Here is a 17,273-nt window from a genome sequence, read left to right as displayed (position 1 = left end):
ATAGCCTGAGCTTGATCCACATGTGCATATGCATGCACAGAAACACACACACACACACACACACACACACACACAATAAATAAATAAATTAATGAAATGAAGGAGCTGGAGAGATGGTTCATTGTTAAGAGCACTGGCTGTCCTTGCAGAGAACCCAGGTTCAGTTCCCAGCACCCACATGGCAGCTAACAACCATCTGTAGCTTCGGTTCCAGGGGATCTGCCCTCTTCTAGCTTCTGTGTGCATTGCATGACATGAATGCCCTTAACATGCTTGTATGCAAAACACTCATACACATAAAAACAAAATCATAAAATCAAGAAAATAAATTAGCCAGAACTACACATGATTTTCAAATAAACAACAGTAATACAAATGTCTGATGAGTCCACAGAATGAAAGCCAGAAGAAAATAGAATAGTATGAGTCACAGGATGACTCATTTGCCACACAGATGATGAGCTGAGCTCCGTCCGTGGCATGCATGGTGGAAGGAGAGAGCTGACCTCCACATGTTTGTTGTGGCACATGCATATGTACTTTCTTTCTCTCTCTCTCTCTCTCTCTCCTCTTTATCATATGTACACACTTATAATAAATAAAAATTGAAAATAAAAATGTTTAAGATATGGAAATACCTAAAGTTCCATATTCAGCAAAAATGTTATTCAAAAGTAAAGGCAAAACAAATACTATATATAAAAACTAAAGAACTGGAAATCAGAATACATGTGCAATACAAATACTGAAGAGAAAATTTCAGCTATATATTAAATAATCTCAGACAGAATAATAAAAATATAGCCATAAGTGAAGAACAGTTTAAAAAGGTTAGTATGTAGGTAATTGGAAATAAATGTCAACTTTGTATCCAAATGTGAGATTTATGAAGAACTAAATAAGAAACCACTTATCAGATAAAGTCATTATAAAGCAATGCGACTAAGTATGATGTTATTTCAGAGCAAATGGGTGAATAAAGAGAAGAATCTGTACGTAGACATGTGAAGATGACCGGCTGGCAATGCATGTCAGTGGGGTAGGAATGAACTGCTATTAAATACCGTTGAGAGGGTTGGCCATCCCATCAGAAAATAAGATAAGAATCCTTCCCTTACTCTGTATACGCATTCACATCTAAGGTCACATACAAATTTAAGTATTTTTAAAGATTTATTTTTATTATTGTTAGTTTTGTATATATATGGGTGCCTGTGTGAGGGTATATACACATGAGTGCAGGTATTCATGGAAGCCAGAGGCATAGCTCCCCCTGGAGCTGGAGTTACAGGTGGTTGTAAGCTGCCTGAGGTGGGTGTTGGGAATTGGGTCCTCTGCAAGAGCAATACATGCTTTTAACTGTTACGCCATGTCTCCAGCCTCCTAAACTCAAAAATTTAAGGCAAAACTATAAAGGTGAGAAGAATTTATTAGAGCATGTTTTAATAACATTGGGGTAAGGATTATTTTTATTTGCTTTTTTTTTGGTCTTTTTTGAGACAGGGTTTCCCACAGCCCCAGCTGTCCCGGAACTCAATATGTAGACCAGGCTGGCCTTGAACTCACAGAGATCTGCCTGCCTCTGCCTCCCGAGTGCTGGGATTAAAGGCGTGTGCCACCTCGCCCAGCTTTTTGAAAAAATTTATTCTTTTGCAATTTCATTGCGTATATATTACTGAATTTTTGGTCGTTACCCTCTCACCCCCCTCCCTCTCCTGCTGAAATCTTTCCTCTTTCCAATAAGGCTCTTCCTACTTTGATGTCTTCTTGTTTTCAATCCACTGGACTTAATGAAGGTTGCTTGTATGAACAAAAGTTATTTACTGGAACAGGGCAACTTAGCAGCAGCTATACTGCTGAAGAAAATGACCCCTCCTCCCAACTGCCCATAGCCCTTCAGTGACAGATGGGGCCTCATGAGCCCCTCCCCCTTCTGTGATGAAATGGTGATGCCCCCGTCTTGGGTAGATCTTGCAGGTACTCACAGCTGCAGTGAGTTCATGAGTGCAGTGGCCGTGCCACATCCAGAAGGCCCTGTTCACAGCGTCCTTCCCAACCTCTGGCTCTGACATTCTGTCTAACCTCTCTTCTGGATGTTCCCTAAGCCTTGGAGGAGCCAGATAATGTCTCAATACTGACCAAGAACTCCACAAGCATTTATTCTCCATGCTTTGACAAGTTGAGTCTGCATAACCACCACCCACTGCAAAAAGAAACTTAAGTAAAGGCTGATGGCACTAATCTATGAGTATAAACATAAGTATTTAGAAGGCAGTTTGACACCATGTCCATTTCTCCTCTCTCTCTCTCTCTCTCTCTCTCTCTCTCTCTCTCTCTGAAAAAGTCTCACTGTATAGCCCTAGCTGGCATGGAACTCTATGTAGACCAAGCTGACTTCAAATTTTTTATTTTTCTGACTGTCTCCTGATTTCTGGGATTTTCAGTATGTGTCACCATACCTGGCTTAAAGAAGGACTTCTTAAGACCCAGAAAGGGAAGAAATTACTAAGACATTGCAATGAAAGAACATCTATACCTTAAAAATGACATACGAGTCAAGCTTGTAAATGAAATTTTAATATATAAAGCCAACACAGAGGATTCAAATCTAGACTAAGTATGTCCTATAGTTAATACGAAGCACTAGATAGAAAGATGGGCAGAAAAGAGAACACAGATGCTGCAAGAAAAGATGATCAGTCATGCTAGCTGAGCAAAGCAAAAGCCACGAAATTATTCTATCCACAACCAGCCATTGGCAGAAACCATAAAGTTAGATGAATCCAAGTTTCAGCAAGAATGTGGGGTGGTCTGTGCTCTCATATGCCTGATGGGAGTGTGAATTGATTCTGGCATTACCTGCTACAGTTCAACACACTGAGATTCTACAATTTAGAAATTCTAATCTGAGATAGATATCCTGGGTAAATTTGTAACCTGTATTTCTCAGATATAAACAAGAGAGTTCATAATAGCAAAAAACTGGAAATTGCACAAATATCAACAGTCACACGAATTTAGAATTGTGGCAAGTTTTTCTACACAGCAGTTAAAATAGGTGAATTAGAGATATGTGTATAAAAATAGATCACTCTGTTGGGCGTGGAGGCGTACACCTTTAGTCCCAGCACTCGGGAGGCAGAGGCAGGTGGCTCTCTGTGCGTTCAAGGCCAGCCTGGTCTATATAGTGAGTTCCAGGCCAGCTGGGGCTACTGGGAGACCCTGTCTCAAAAAAAAACCCCCCCCCCCCCAGAAAAAACCTCTGAAAAAGTTTGTTTTGGGTTAATCAGAAAAACAGGAATGAAGTAACACCTACATGCCGAGTAATTTGTTTATATAAATTTCATAAGCACAGAAAATTCAATAATGTGATGTTTACAGGTTTGGGGAGATAGTTCAGTTAAGTGTTTATTTGGTCCTTAGAACCCATGTAGTAAAAGCCTGATACAGTGGCATGTGCTTGTAATCCCACTGCTGGGAATACAGAGACAGGCTGGGCCAGTCAGCTTGGCCTACTTGGTCAATGAGAATTCTGTTGACTCCCACGGGAATTGCTCACATTCCACACATCCCATGGGGCTGGATTTGCTGAACCCCAGATTCCTCGAAGCCTTGGAGCATACAAACTGGCTTATAACAAGCTTCTGAGCCGGAATTCCCCTCACAGTTAGCAGAGCCTGAACCGAACAAGGCCTGAAAACAGTGTCCACCATGCCCTTGAACATGCTAGTTAAACACAGAGATAAAAAAGCTGGATAATGGAAGGCCGTGGAAGAGCCAGGGAAAGCTCAGGAGACAGCAGGGAAATATTCAAACAGGCATTCGCAATCACAGGAAATTGTTTCATTGGGGAAGAGAAGATGATATTCATTAAGAATGAGGAAAGAGGGGCAGTGCTCTGGTTTCCTTCCTTCTTCTTGTTGATCTGTCGCTTTCACTGAAGTGGACCTCCATCAACTGAGGAGGTCAGAAGAGGGCATCGGATTACAGACAGTTGTTGGCAGCCATGTAGGTGCTGGGAACCGAAAGGGTTCTTTGCAGAAGCAGTAGTGCTCTCAATCACTGAGCCATGTCTCTGGTCCCCCTTGTTGAGGCTTTAAAAAATCCTCTACCATATTAGACCTCTGAGGGCCAGCTTTATTTCTTCTTCATTTCAAAATCATAACTTTCCTTCAATTTGTGTTGTGGGTTCCAGATTTTTAATTCCCACAAAAGTGCTGCCGTCTTCTTGTTCAGAAACTGTCATAAAATCTGGCAAAAAATTTCAGAGAACAAGGCAAGTACAAAAATGTGGATCTCAGTGACTGATCATGAAGCTCCTACCCTTGAAACTGAAAAAGGACTCACTGTGCCAAAGGCCTCCTAGTTTGAGCCCTAGAATGCACCCACCCCACCTCTGCAGTGAATCTTTAGGCTTTTTCTAACTTACCGTTGCGAACCCAGGGAGTGTGATATTTCAAAGGCAGCTGTTAGTGTAGTTGAAATTGTTAGTTCTTCATTACAGAGAGCATCTGCTGGGATAGCTGTGGTCTCCAGGAGACTAGCTGAGGTAGTGTCTCCTGTTTCAAAGCATGTCTCTTATTAAAGTCTTCTCTTCTGAAAGTCATCTACTGATGATGTTTTGAGACCTTTCAGACATAGTGTCAGGTTGTCATGGCAGCTTTTCTATACCCGAAGAAGTTTCCCCCTTTACATCACCTCCCCTCCTTTTTGGGTGAGGAACAGTGGAAACTACATGACACAGGAAAGTCCTGTGAAAATAGAGATTAGCATCAAAACCTGACTACAGCTTGCTGCCCCAAAGAAGCAAATTGTTAAATTGTCACAGCTTAGCAGGCCCGAGAACTGAAATCCCCTGGCCTCTGGGGTGTGGGCAGGAGCTGAGGTGCTCTCTCACCCCAGGGCTGCTGCTCTCTGCTGCTCTCTCCGGTTCTGCTCTGTCTCTTCTCTTGGTCAAATTCCATGAATTGGAATCTCTTTTTAGCCTTGGCTTGCCTGTGATTTAGTGTGCCTTGAAACCAGCTTACTTAGTAAAGCCTGTCATTTCTAATGTCCCCAGCCCTTCCCCCATCATCCAGTTCAAACTTCAACATCCACAAAATCACCTGGAGGATCAGTTCACAGAATAGTCCAGTAGGTCTGAGGGGGAAGGGGTGACCATTTTTACCAAGTTCCCAGCTGTCACGGATGCCAGTCAAGCCAACAGATCACATTCTGAAATGAATCTAGTATAACTGGTCCAATTTCCCAACTTCCCAATTCCCTAATCCTAGGAAAGTGAATTTTATTTTCTTGATCCAGTTTATTTCCTAACCCTATAGGGGTCAGGTGTTCACCCTTACCCAATTAGCTATTGGCAAGGCAACAGATGTATGTCATACAAACACATCCCCCTTCGTTGGCTCTTTCAACAGTTATAAATAGCTGAAAATGTTAAAATATGTATGTCTCCAACAGGGGTCACTAAAACCTAGAGATCATTTGTGTACAAATGACCTGTTAAACCAAATTTTGCACAGAACACTATCATTTAACCACATAATTGGTTTGCTTCTGATTCTATTTAAGCCCTGTCCACATACGAAGTTAAACGTGTTTCTAATGTTTTTGAACCCTGTACCAGTCAAGTTAAAATCATTCAAGAAGAGAAAAAAAGCAATATGAATTTACCCTCTTGGTACAGGTTTTCACATTTTAAATTCTGTTCTGCCATTTCAGAGAAATTCTGGAGGAAAGATCTACTCCCCTCAGTCAACCTAAAAATGGAAGATTTTATATTGCATTTTAAAAAAGTATTTGTGCCAGACCCCAAAGTCAACACAAACCAGCTTCTGCTCGTGTGAAATTTGCAGTTATAATGGCCAACGGGTTTCTTTTCAGCAGCTTCTCCAGGTGGGATAGGATGGCCATTCTTGAGATCTGTGCGTGAGATTACCAAATCGGGGAACTGACGTCTGTAGGAGAAAAATGTAGATGTTCATAACTAAGACTCCACTCCCTCTCCCAAGAGGATGCCAGCTTCTCCATGTCAGGGCGCTGGGGACGATGGTGGTATTTTAACGTTGCTCCCTATGTCAGTGCTCTTCTCTTGCCATTCCAGTTGGCTCCAGTGTTCCTTACTTTCAAGTACATAGTGGTTTCTAAGGATGGAAGCACTTGAAGGAGCGAGCAATGCAGAGGCGATGACGGTGATGGATGAGACCAGATAATGTGTCTGTCTTGGGAAAGGTAAAGAAATGATTCTAGCTTGGGGAGCTTAGGAAGAAATCCTATCATAATTTATTTCAGCCTCAGATCGTTGGAGTGGGTCCTGTTGTGCATTGACTTTTTAAAAGCCTTAGTCCTAGAAAAAGCGTGTGGCCCATCCGAGGGTTGCAAAAGGTCTTCTATGATTCAGAGTTCTGGCACATTAATTTAATCGGAAACTTGGCTTCTTTTCCATCTCTTCGTTTTGTCAATTAAGAGTCAGAACCACAATGGATAGATTCATTCTGGAAGCAAAGAAACTCAAAGCACTCTCAGAGACTTGGGTGAAGGAGATGCTCACATGGGATCACTTTAGAGGTCAGTTTTCAAAGCCATGAAGAATGAATGGAAGTGTCCCATGAGCCTGACAGCAGGGCTGCATTAGCATGATCCATGTGGTGCTCACTGGGTGCGTCTGTTCACTGCACTGCAGTAAGGACGGTTTTAAAGGCATAAAGACATTTCCCTAGTCTTAATGTTTGCTTGGCAATTTTTCTTTTTGTAGTAGTGTCATTTCTTTAAAAAATATTCAAGTAGGGGCTGGAGAGATGGCTCAGCAGTTATGAACACAGGTTGTTCTTACAGAAGACCTGGGTTCGAATCCCAGCATCCACATGACAGCTAACAACTGACCGTAACTCTACTCTTAGGGGAATCTGACAGCTTCTTCTGACCTCAGAGGGCATTGCACGACACAGGTGCACTTACCTACATGCAGGCAACACATGCATACACATAAATAAAAATAATAAATAAATTTTTTTAAAAATTCAAGTAAACTTATCACTGGTCTTCCTAAAAGACAATCCCTAGGTAGTTAATAAATATAACCCTGATGTCATAAAAGATGTTATGAGAAAAAAAAACAGAGGTGTAATTTTATTCTCTGTTAGCTTACACACAGTAACAAATATAAAACATAACATTGTGGGACTCTGCGTATGCATGTGTATTCATGTGATGTATGCACATGTGTGTGAGGTTGTATGTATGGGTCAGGGGAAGCATCAGATGTCCTTTACTATCACACTCCACCTTATGTCACTGAGACAGGGTCTCTCACTGAACCTGGAACTAGGCTGCTAGCCTATAAGCCCCAGGGATCTAGCTGTGCCCCCTCCCTACTAGTTGTGTTTAGCTGTGTCTCCTTCCTCCCCAACACCAGCATTGGGGTTACAAGGTCACGTGACCACACTTGGCTTTTCTTGTGAGTTCTGGGGATCTGAACTCAGGTTCTCATGCTTCTGTAGCCAGTGCTTATACCCGATCCATCTTCCCAGCCTCTGCTTTCTAGAAACAGCAGTTTAATAATGGTAGTGCTGTACGTTATAGAAGGGCAGCTTGCATTTGGATTAGAGTTCCAATAATAGGCATTATACCTATCTAATTAGATTTTCTTCATGTTCAGTCACTGAGTTTTGGATGCCCTAGCAAGTGGAAAGGTATGTGCCATTTTGCCTTTTCTCTGACAGGTTCAGTCTGTGTGAAATAGATATTCTTCCAGACTGCTGAATATTTGTCTCTAGGACATTTTGTTTTCTTGGCCCAGATAGTAATTACGGCTGCTAATGTTTTATCATTTGTTTAGTTGGTCTGTATGCCCAATTTCCTATTTTAACTTGTTTTCTATTGCTTTTCTTGCTGGCTTTGGATTTCTTTGTTTGCTCTCATTATAAATTGTTTAAATCTTGTGAATGGCAGTCATTGATTTGTCAGAAAAAATATTTTGGTCCAAATTACTACTGATTTGAGTTGTCATTAGATGCAAATATATACTAGCTGCCAAGTCTAACTGAAACTTTCTCGAAGGCCTTGAACGGCCCCTCAGGCAGTGCTTTACAAGGCAGCACTGATGGAATTTACAGAGTTGTCAGGTTTAATTTTTTTCTACAGTGAGCTTAAGCTAGAGACATATTTGTGCAGTGATTGAGACCTCCAGGTCCAAATCTCTCTCTTTTCTTAAAGAAGGGCTTTCCTGAAGCAGTAAGCTCATTCACAAATTCTAGTCAGTTTTTCTTTTGTTTCAGAAAAATTTGGCATTGGAGCATATTGGAGGAAAAGAGTACTTTTGACATGAAAAACTGAAAGATGGATATGAACCTAAACCATCAATTTTCCTTTTAGCTTTATAGACTTAAAGAGAGCTGGCATCATGTTCTTTTGCAAGTCTAGACTTCAAGAGAAGCAAGTCTGCTAAGGCAGAATGTGCAGGTTTGTAAGGTGCTACTACTGCAGGGCAGAGTACATATCTCTCTCTCTTTTTTTTTTTTTTTTGTCTTTTTTTGAGACAGGGTCTCCCTGTAGCCCCAGCTGTCCTGGAACTCACTATGTAGACCAGGCTAGCCTTGAACTCACAAAGATCTGCCTGCCTCTGCCTTCCAAGTGCTGTCTCTTTTGTTTTTGCTCATTTGAAACACGATCTCATTATGTGGACCCGGCAGGCCTCAAGCTCATGACCCTCCTGTCTCAGTCTCCTGGTTGCTAGGATTCTGGTGCCACCAGGTGTGGTGGCACACTTTCACTTCTGTAGCCATGATAAAACACTGACCCCAACATAGAAGGAGAGGAAGTGGTTTATTTGGCTTATAATTCAGTTGCAGCTTATCATTGGGGAATGTCAAAGCAGGAAATCAAAACAGGAACCTGAAGGGTAGCCTACTTGCTGTTCCACACAGCATTACCTCTGACCAAGGAACTTACTTCACAGCCAAAGAAGCTTGGCAGGGACTGTGGAGGATGCTGTGTGCTGGCTACCAGGCAGACTTACATCCAAACAGCTTTCCTAAACAGCTCAGGACTACCTGTCTAGGGAATGGTGCCACCCATGGTGGTCTGGGCCGTCTCACATCAATTAACAATCAAGATACTCTAACCTGGTAAAGACAACTTCCCAACTGAGACCATCTTCCCAGGTGATTCTAGGTTGTGGTAAGCTGATATTTAAAATTACCATCACACTTGGCTATGAGCAGTCTATTTTAATGACTAGGTGCTATTTTTTTATTCTTTTTTTTATAATGAAAAACTTTCCAAATACAGTTAAGTGAAATTTTACAGTGAACAGCTCCATAAAACCACCTAAAGTTTCCCATTGTTTTTTAAAAAATATTTTATTATTTTTATGTGTATGTGTGTATTGCCTGCATGTAGGTAAGTGCACACATGTTGTGCAATGCCCAAGGAGGTCAGAAGAGGCTGTCGGATCCCCTGGAACTGGAGTTACAGACAGTTGTTAGCTGCCATGTGGGTGCTAGGATTCAAACCCAGGTCTTCTATAAGAAAAGCCAGTGTTCTTAATCGCTGAGCCATCTCTCCAACCCTACCATTGAGGTTTTATTTTCATTATTTACCATATTGCTAACCTATCAGTTCTTTGATCCAATCCTAAATCATCTTTCTTCTTGTTTTTTTTTCTTCTTTTTTAAAAATATCACTTTATGTTTAATGTATTTCATGTTAAATTGGAGATGATGGAACACTTCCCCTAAAATACTTCAGTATATCGATCATTAATTAGAGTTCAATACTTGCCTCATTTCCTTCAGCTTAAAACTAACTGTTTGATAAAATCTAGATTATCTTCGACTCAGAAGCTCCCTGGCTTTCCCCTCTACCATGCCTCCACTTAACCACTCTCCTGGTTCTTCAACCACTGATGATACATTGTTTATTTCACAATTTCAAGCAAAAAGCAACATAAGCTCTCCAGTCTTTGGGGTAGATGGCCTTTCACTCTGTCTTTATTCCTGCTCTGTACACCAGCAAGTCATTCCTTTTTCTCTAATTAAGTGAATATACCATGATTTGCATATTCATATTTTTATCCTTTGCTGCTTTTTTTGGCTATTGTGAATAAAGTTATTGTGAGCATTCTTTTACAAATCTTCTTGCATAAAAATTGTATATCTTGGGTACGGTAGGAAGGAGTATTTTTTAAAGACTCATACAGAATTGTTCTTGGCATGGCTATATCTTTTTAAAATTAAAAAAATTTATTTTATGTGTACAAGTGTTTTGCCAACATGTACGCAAGTGCACCTGTGCCATACAATGCCCTCACAGACCATAAGAGGATATTGAATCCCCTGGAATTGGAGTTATGGGATGGTTATTAGCCATCATGTGGGTGCTGGGAACTGAACCATGCTCCCTACAAGAGCAGCAGTGCTCTTAACCACTGAGCCATGTCTCCAGCCCTGGATATATCATTTTTAATTCTGCCGATAATGCACAGGAGATTCAATGTCCTGCAGTCAGTCTTTTTAGCCTCATCCATTCTGGCAATGTGAATTGTAGTGGTTAATTTGAACTTCCCAGGTTTTTGGTTTGTTTTTTGAGACAGAGTCACATATAACTCAGGCTGGCCTTGCTCATTTAGTAGTGGAGGATGACTTTGAAATCCTGATCCTCCCACCTCTACTACCAAAGTGCTAGGATTACAAGTATTATCACCATGAATGACTGTAAGGTGTTTTGTTTTTAATGTCACTTAGGAACAATACCAGTAAATATCAAATCCATACCTGCAGAGTCAAGTAAAAGATGAATCAACTAAATATAAAGTTAGAGGATAGAGTATACCTCTGTGATTGTGTGAATACTTACATGCTGGAGGCCTCTAGTTCAAGCCCTAGCACCAAACAAAAGTAGAATACCAAGAAAATAGCAATTGAAATAGTACATAGATATGGCAAAACTTGTGGAAGTGGTCTATGAATAAGTCAAGTATGAGAAATGCTTTAACCAAGGAGTTAAATTTTCACTTTCCCTATTTCCATGGCTCTCTCGTGCTCTCTCTCTCACTCTCTCACTCTCACCCTCTCTCTCTCTGCGCGTGTGTGTACATGTGTGCGTGTGCATGTGCATGTGTGTATGTGTGTGGAGACCAGAGGTTGATTTTGGGTGTCTTCCTGATTGCTCTCAACTTTTTTTTTTCCTGAGACAGGGCCTCTCACTGAACCCAGAGCTCACTGATGTGCAGGACTAGCTGGCCAGCAAGCACCAGGGATCCCCCATGTCTCTGCTTCCCCAGCACTATAATTACAGGCATGTGTAGCCATGCAGGGCTTTTTGTGTGGGTGACAGAGATTTGAACTCGGGTTCTCATCCTTTTGTAGCAAACACTTTACCAGCCAAGCCATCTCCCTAGTCTTCCATGGCTTTTGTGATCAAGTTTTTTTTTTAATTTATTATTTTTATTTTGTGTGTATGCATGTATTGCCTGCATGTATGTAAGTGCACCCATGTCGGGCAGTGCCCTCGGAGTACAGAAAAGGCTGTTGGATCCCCTGGAACTGGATCCAACAGTTGGGCAGTTGTTAGCTGCCATGTGGGTGCTGGGAGTCAAACCCGGGTCTTCTGCAAGAACAGTCAGTGTTCTTAACCACTGAGCCATCTATCCAGCCTCCTCAAGTTTTTTTTATTAAAAAATTTATTTATTTTTATTTTATTTTATGTGTATGAGTATATTGCCTGCATGTATGTAAGTGCATCCCTGTCAAGCAATGCCTAGGAAGGTCAGAAGAGGCTGTCAGATTCCCTAGAACTGGAGTTACAGACAGTTGTTAGCTGCCCTGTGGGTACTGGGACCCAAGCCCAGGTCCTCTGCAAGAGCAGCCAGTGCTCTTTATCACCGAGCCATCTCTCCAGCCCTCTGATCAAGTTTTTGAACAAAGTGTAAGTAAGAAATTCTAATCACTATTATTCAGTACAGAATCATTTAGCTCTGAGATTAGGATCCTTTCTGTTGAAAGGGAAAATTTATTTGGCCAATTAACACCAAATAAAGTTGATAATGAATTAAGAAAAATAAAACAAAGTCAAATGAAAGTGGTTCAGGAATCTGGAAGCTCCCAGAGGCGAATCAGGTCCTGTGATCACCTGCCAGTATTTACAGAGAAGCAGAAGTGAGTTTGGAAGTGTGTTATTGGTGAGCTGCTGAGATTGCACTCTCTATTATCTTCATCTGTTGGGTCCAGTACAAGAACCTGGTCTAAATCAGTGGACTAGGTCCTTACAAATTTTATTTAACATATATATGGGGCTGGAGAGATAGCTTGATGGTTAAAAGCACTGGCTGCTCTTGCTAGAGGACCAATGTTCAATTTCCAGCACCCACATGGTGGCTACTAGCCATCCATAACTCCAGTTCCAGGAGATCTGATGCCCCCTTCTGGCCTCCATAGGCATTGCATGACACAGGTGCACTTACACACATGTAGGCAATACATATACAAAAAATAAAAATGATATGAAAATATTTTTTTAAATTTTATTTAACATATGTAAACTGAGAGGAAAAAAGAGTCCACTCATTACTCCTGCTTTCAAGACCATACTTTAAATGGTCTAATTGTACAAAACCAAAACAGAAGGAAATGATACCCAAAAGGTGAAGTAGCAAGGTGCTAATTCAGTTGTGTTTTGGGTCAGCCTGTTGGGTTTGGTTCCCGGGTCCACCACTTACTAGCTGCATGACCTTGGAAAATCACTTCTCCCTGCTATAAAGGTGATTATGAGTTTCATATGGAGGTGTGAAGAGCATTGAGGAAAAACATAGACATCGAATCATACCTTATCTTGCTTAAGCCAGTTTGAGTTCAGTTCCTGTCGTTTGCAACTGACAATTTTGATGAGTACATTTTTTATGATCTAGGGCAGCTTTCTGCAAGAACATTTCCTAGAGGCATTTCTGTGTTAATGTAAATATTTATCCCAACTGAAACTTCTGTAGGTGATTTGTTTTGGTTTTAGAGAGACACTATCAGGACAAGTCTTTTTAATTAAGTTTTTCTGATACATACTGTATTTACATCATTTCAATCTCTCCCTCTCCTCCTCATGTCTCCTCACCATCCATCTATTATCTATTATCCATCTATCTATTATCTATCTATAATCTATCATCTATCTATCTATCTTCATCACCATCATCATCTATCATTATCTATCTGTCATCTATCTATCTATCTATCTATCTATCTATCATCTATCTATCAATCATCTATCATCTATCTATCTATCATCTATCTATCATCATCTAGCTAGCTATCTGTCATCTATCTAACCTACTGAGTCCATTTAGTGTTGCTTGTATGCATATGTATTTATGGCTGACCACTTGGAATTGGATAATCTATCAGGAAGTTTGTCCCTGGAGAAAAGTGATTGTTCCCCTCTCAGCAGCCCTTTGTCGCCTGTAGCTCTTCGTCTAGAGGAGGAAACTTGTGAAATCTCCCTGCTTCCGTGCTGGCACGTCAGCCGGATTTGGCCTTGTGCAGGCCTTGTGTAGGCAATCATGTTGTTGAGATTTCACAGGTGCAGCTTCCCCTTCATGTCTAGAAGACACCATCTGGCAGGCGTATCATGGTCCTTTGGCTCATGCAATCTTTATGTCCCCTCTTGTGTGATTTTTCCCTGAGTCGGGTGTAGGGATTGTGTTGTAGATGTATCATTTGGGACTGTGCACCCCATAGGATCAGGTTTTTAAAATAATCCTATAGTTATAGGATTGGGAGATAGGTTTGGGTTTGGAGAGAAACAATGTCAGTCTGTTTATTGTGAGGCATTGTGGGAACAGGATTCCATGATCGAAGTGAGGTGAAACTCATTGGGATGTGGGAGTGGGTTAGGGCAGGGTTCTCCTGTCCTGGCTTCCCTTGGTGACGGGGCTGTAACCTGTAAGCTGAATAAACCCTTTCCTCCCCAAGTTGCTTTTCAGCATGATGTTTTAGCACAGAAACAGAAAAGAAACTAGGACAGGCTCTGATAATCCAGCCTTATACGTTTGCTTGGACTAAGGCTCATATAAGCAGGATGGAGCCATCTGATTTCAATAGGCATAGCCATCTGGAAAAGGTGCCTTTCAAGCATCTGGCTGCACTGGAACTAAGCCCAAGATTACCACATCTATATGTAGTGACTTCCTAATCACAGTATCAATAAATATGCCTTTCTATTGCAAAGCTGGATAATTGCACCTATTCTTGTTAACACCTCATGTGCCTCAAAGAGTAATTACAGGTAATGAGCAAGCTATTGAATGATGGAGAGAAATTGGAAGGGACCACAGGGGTTAATCACTGGGGGTTAAAGCTGCTGGCTTGTGCACTGCTAAGCGGGAACCAGCAGCTGCTCCTCCTTGGTAGGGATCACTCTAACTCCATCTGGCTGACCCTATGGAATCCAAACCACTAGAAAAGCAAGGTCAGTGGTGCCAAGGAATGAGTAGGCTCGGTGGAGCTGAGGAAGGAGAGGGAAAGTCACCATGTGTATTATGTGCAAACACCAGTAAAACTAACCTGTGGCGATAAACCCCTGCAATGAAAACTGACTAGTTGTTGTAGTCAGACTGAAATGCCCCACAGGCTCATGTTTTAAATAGTTGTGATGCTGTTCTGGGAAGAAACTTGGGAAGTGTGGCCTAAGTGAAAGAAGTGGGTCAGTAGGTATGGGCCTTTGAAGTGTACAGCCCCTGATTCCTGCCTGGCTTCCTGGGCTGTCATGTGAACAGCCTTTGTCCCATGCTCATATGACCTTGAACTAAGTTGCCATGCCCTGGCTTCCCCAGTATGATGGACAGAGCTCTCTAAAACCATGAGCCCAAATCAAACTCTTTTAAGTTGTTTCTGTCAGGCACTTTGGTCACAGCAATGCAACTAATATATGCAGGGTCCATAGATGTGTAAGGCTGTGGTGATATTTCTCCCTGCAGCTTGCACAGCACCTTCCAGCACCATGAATGCTAGGAGCAGGGAAGGCTCTCTAGCTCAGCTCCACGTTGATTCTCTTGTGTTCTGGAACCAAAATCTTCAGCAATAAGATCTTACCATCTAGCTTTGGCAGGGGGTGGGTGGGGAGGCACCAGGAGCCTCGACAGTGGCATGTATCGTTTCAGGAGCCTTTGAGACATCTCTGGGCAACAGTTCATAGGGAGATGTCTCACACTGGCACTGTGATTTCCGGGAGCAGTATTAGCCTCCTATGTAAGGTACTTCCATTCAAATTCCCCTTTTCTTAATATGTATTTTACTTAGCTTATAATTTGTTAAAATTTAATTTTATGTATATGAATGTTTTGCCTGCATGTATATAATTATATCACATGTGTGCAATGCCTGTAGAGGCCAGAAGAGGGTGTTAGGTCCCCAAGAACTGGAATTATGGATGGTTGTTAGCTGCCATGTGGGTGTTGGGACCTGAACTTGGATCCTCTACAAGAACAGCCAGTGCTCTTAACAGCTGTGCCATCTCTCCAGCACCTTTAGCTAGCTTATAAAATAGTTGGTTTCTATATAGCATTTTCACACAAAGTCTCTTCTCCCTGAAGTTGCCATCATTCCCCCACCCTCTCTACTGAATGACTATTTTGGAGGTAACCAATCATTTTATGGTTAGAGTTGAGGACTGCTCCAGGGAAGAAACTATCTGACTGGTACTGTAGCTTGGCGAAAAGTCGATGACTAGGGAAGTCACAGGTCATGGGGGCTTTCTACAACTGTTGTTTTGCTAAATGGACATGTAGACGCCTGCCTTTTAAATATCTATGTGCACGAGTGCGTGCATGTGCATGCATGTGTGGAGGTTAGAGGACAGCTACTGGAGTCAGTCCTCTCCTTCCACCATATGGGTTCTGGGAATTGAACTCAGGTTGCCAGGCTTGACAGCAGGTGGCTTTACCTGTTGAGTCACGTCACTGGTTTCCCTCCTAAATATTTATAATTATATCCATAGACTAGTGTTGCTCTTAGCCCTGGCCAGAGAAGCTCTTTTTAAAAATTACAAGATTAATTAATTAGTTTTAGAGGTCCCCCCTGCCTTTTTTCAAACAGGGTCTCCCTGTAGCCCCAGTTGGCCTGGAACTTACTACATAGACCAGGATGGCTTCCATCTCACAGAGATCTGCCTGCCTCTTCTTACTCCTTTTTAGAAGGACATTTACCCTACCATGAAGTTTCTAAGTTTCTATCATCATGAATTACTCTACTCCCAATTACCAGCCAAAGGCCCCCACCTCCAAATATTATCTAATGAGGGTTAAGATTTCAACATTAGGGGCGGGAGAGATGGCTCAGCAGTTAAGAGCACTGACTGCTTTTGCAGCGGGCCCAAGTTTGATTCTCAGCACCCACATGGCGGCTATGAACTGTCCTTAACTCCAGTTCCAGGGGAATCTGAAGCCCTCTTCTGACCTCTGTAGCACTGCACGACATGGGTGTACTCACATACATGCAGGCAATACACTCATACACATAAAATAAAAATAATAAAATAAATTTCAACATTAATTTTGAGGAACACAATATTCAATCCACAACCCCATGCTAAGTTCATAATTAGTCAATGAATGTTTTGTATTTTTTTCCTTTTTTAATTGAATTTTTATGAATTTCATATAATAGATTTTGATCATCTCTAGCCCCCTCCTATATCTGCACCCCCCTACTAATCTACCAAATATATTGACCTCTAATATATTTATATTTATATTTTGTTTGTGTCCCCAAATGCCCTTTGGTGTGGATCCATTCGCTGCAGCCTGGTTAACCTACCAAAAATCACATCTTTAAAAAGAGACTGAGTCCCCTCCCCAGCAGCCCACAGTTGCCAATAGTTCCTCAGGTAGAGTTGGAATTTCTTACCCACTCCCCCAGATCTATGCTGGGATTTTGTCTGGCTTGAGCTTACATGGGACTTATGCATGCCATCACCATTGCTGTGAGTTCATATGTAACTGACTAGATGTCTGGAAAACTCTGTTTCCTTGTGGTTGTCCACCACCTCTGGCTCTTACTGTCTTCCCAGGCCTCTTCTGCAGTGATCCCTGAGCTTTGGGAGGCAGAGGACTGACACAGGTGTCCTATTCCGGGATAAGACCTCTGTAGCCTCTTATTTTCTGCATGTTGGCTAGTTTTGGAACTCTGGGCTCATCACTGTCTGCTGCATGAGGAAGCTAGAGAAGTTTCTGTTTGCAGTGGATGGTGAGTAGTGCAAAGTCATAACTGCTCAAGTGCTGAGAATAAATGACA

The sequence above is a fragment of the Nannospalax galili genome, unplaced genomic scaffold (genome assembly GCF_000622305.1).
Source record: "Nannospalax galili isolate Female #2095 unplaced genomic scaffold, S.galili_v1.0 scaffold571, whole genome shotgun sequence".
Classification (NCBI taxonomy): Eukaryota; Metazoa; Chordata; class Mammalia; order Rodentia; family Spalacidae; genus Nannospalax; species Nannospalax galili.
This window is presented reverse-complemented; position numbering follows the sequence as displayed.